At 35.1% G+C, this 3,129-nt stretch overlaps 1 long non-coding RNA gene across 1 annotated transcript; it reads left to right on the forward strand.

Moving 5' to 3' along the window:
• The first annotated feature begins 297 nt into the window (after positions 1–297).
• On the forward strand, positions 298–2,182 carry LOC126265594 (uncharacterized). Its single transcript, XR_007548091.1, has 2 exons — positions 298–1,354; positions 1,911–2,182. It is a non-coding gene; the product is annotated as an uncharacterized LOC126265594 (long non-coding RNA).
• The last annotated feature ends 947 nt before the right edge of the window (positions 2,183–3,129 follow it).

Raw genomic sequence — 3,129 nt, forward strand, 5'->3', positions numbered from 1 at the left:
ACATTTACACATAAACGTCTAATAACCCAAAAAAAAAAATCATTCACATATTTCGTTTCTTTATCTCGATGTAAAAATATATATGTTAGCTTACGTCATCACCTTCACCGATGGACCGATGCGACGTGCTCACATCTATTTAGACTAGTTTTGTTTCATAAGCAAATCTGAAGTATTTGTTTACATTTAATAATCGGGGCAGTTCTTAAGAAAGAACCGAGCAGTCAAGCTTTAGATGTCGAGGGTTAAAGTACGTTTGTTGTAATAAAGCGTATTATTGTGAATTTAGTCTTTTAATCAAATTAAAAAGCCAGATTAACAGTCGCTAATCTATCATCAGAAGTGGGATAAAGGATATCTTCTCGTGAATTATTTCCGGAAGAAAGGACCTAAAATTTTTTTTTTTTTTTTTGTGTTTCTTTGTGAACAAACAATGGCAGACAATAGTGAAAAACACAAACGCGCAGTGAGTCCGAACGTTGTGAACATTACCAAAAGTGCATCGGAGAGAGACTAGCAGCAAGAAAGTAACAACAGATTCCAAAAACAAAACATGGAAATTTTATCGACAATGGCCAACGCCCAAACTACTCAAGCAACATTGAAGATGACTGCGCAGAACGTTTAAGTGTGGCTGCAGCGCAGTTTCGACTTGTAAGATTTAGAAATTGCATTTGAGGAATATGACTTGAATTTGTCAGGAATGGACGAGTGGGTTACGAAAGAAATAAAAGAACAACCGAATGCCGTTTGATCTCATAAACTCTTCATCAGATTATCAGAGCGCCATCGTTAAAGCCCTTGGACCACTTAAAGACGATATTGCGTTTGTTTATGTTGATGATGTGTTGTGCCCTGCTCGACCCATTCAAGAATGTCTTAAGAACTTAAGAAAGGACATTGACGCCCTTAAATATACAAAAATGTAACTTTTTCCAAACATCTGTGAAATATTTAGGTGTGATCGAAAAAGGACTGGCTGGATATTTTAGACATCTTGTGAAAAAACTTTGCTACTTTAACAGCACCAATATCTGCACTGTTACGTGAGGGAAAATCGTTTGAATGGACATGTAAATGTGAAAATGTACGATTGACTTCTTATCCGATTTTCAACATTTTTGATCTGGAATTGTCAACCGAACTACATACAGAAGCAAGTTCGTTAGGATTAGATGTCGCTATTAGCTGTCGAATAGAGGAAAATTGAAACCAAAGTATCACGGACCCTTTGAGGTAACGCATTGTTTACCTAATGAGAGGTACGCACTCCGAAGGATTGGCAGCCGAGGTAGAACTACAATAGCAGCGCATGAACAGTTACGAACCTGGCCAGATACAGAAATTCTATAAGGTATGATGGATATAGATTTATTTAATAAGATTGATGTGTGAATGTGTGTAAAGGTCCCTGCTTAGTAGGCTGTTTAAGGTCCCTGTGTATCAGGCTATATGTGAAGGTCCCTGCTTAGTAGGCTATGATTAAGGTCCCTGCTCGGCAGGCTATTTTTAAGGTCCCTGCGTCGCAGGCTATGTTTGAGGTCCCTACTTTGCAGGCTATGTTTAAGGTCCCTACTTTGCAGGCTATGTTTAAAGGTCCCTGCTCGGCAGGCTATTTTTAAGGTCCCTGCTCTGCAGGCTTAGATTGTTGTGTTCTGTGTCTGTGAGACAAGCGGGTAATAGACCTGGTAGTGGTTGAACCGCCTCTGAGCTCCTGGCTAGAATATGGTATCTTTTGATAGCACTTGAGAGACATGGGTGTAACAGACCTGTTGATGGTTGAGCCGCCTCTGTGCTTCTAGTGGTTGTTAACTGTGCCACATAACAGTCTATTTTGTTAAATGAAATAAGGTTTAGACTTAGTTCTTCGAATATATTTTGAGCTTGTACTGCTGTTATAATGTTTACAGATTACCGGTGTCAGGTGAATCTTTGCAAAACTGTGGAAGGTGCGAGGACGCCCCACATGTCAGGAAGGCCGTGTTAGCTTACGTCATCACCTTCACCGATGGACCGATGCGACGTGCTCACATCTATTTAGACTAGTTTTGTTTCATAAGCAAATCTGAAGTATTTGTTTACATTTAATAATCGGGGCAGTTCTTAAGAAAGAACCGAGCAGTCAAGCTTTAGATGTCGAGGGTTAAAGTACGTTTGTTGTAATAAAGCGTATTATTGTGAATTTAGTCTTTTAATCAAATTAAAAAGCCAGATTAACAGTCGCTAATCTATCATATATATATATAAACAATGAATGTCCGTTACTTAGTAAGTGATTTAAAATGAATGCGAAGGTGCATTTTGTGGTGCACCCTTCAGTCATTCCAAATGTGGGGAAGGATTAAAATGTTCTTTTTGGAGGTGTGTTAGATGTGGTTGTTGCCAATAATTTTGAAATATAAGCACCAAATATGTGATATATATATATATATATATATATATATATATATATATATATATATATTTATTAATTTGCCTTATTTTCCTCAATTTTTTATAACAAAACATGATCAAAATTATTACAAATGAAATGGTAATTTGATGAAAACCGTTAAAAAATTACTGTTTGGTAGTGTGGGAGTGAAACTATACATATTGACTACATACAAAGTTCATGAAAAGCTTACTCGAAAAGGAGTTCTGCTACTTCACAACAGCGTGTGATATTTTAGACTCAAACGAAACTTCAAAATGTTTAATGGGAAGTTATATTTCATTCCACTATAATCCAGATATTTCCCTATGTAACTATTATTTATTTTGTCACTACGTGAACAACGGTTAATTTAATTTTGAAGAGGAGATCACTATTGAGGTTGATGTTTTTCTAGTTCCAATAACCCAGAATTTTTTTTCTGGCTGCATGAATCTCTATATATATATATATATATATATATATTATCAAAATTTTTAACACTCGTAGTAAATATTAGAAACAACATATATTTTTGTAGGTAATTAAACGTTCTAAAAAAAGGTCCCTTGTGGTTAATCAATTACTCAAACCATTTGAAAGATAATATCATTCGAATATTAATTCGTACTGATTTTAATATTTTTTTAATAAATATTTAAAATTCATCTAATTAAGTCATGTTTTAAATAAATTTTTTTTTTTGAAATATATAA

Source organism: Aethina tumida, chromosome 5 (assembly GCF_024364675.1).
Source record: "Aethina tumida isolate Nest 87 chromosome 5, icAetTumi1.1, whole genome shotgun sequence".
Classification (NCBI taxonomy): Eukaryota; Metazoa; Arthropoda; class Insecta; order Coleoptera; family Nitidulidae; genus Aethina; species Aethina tumida.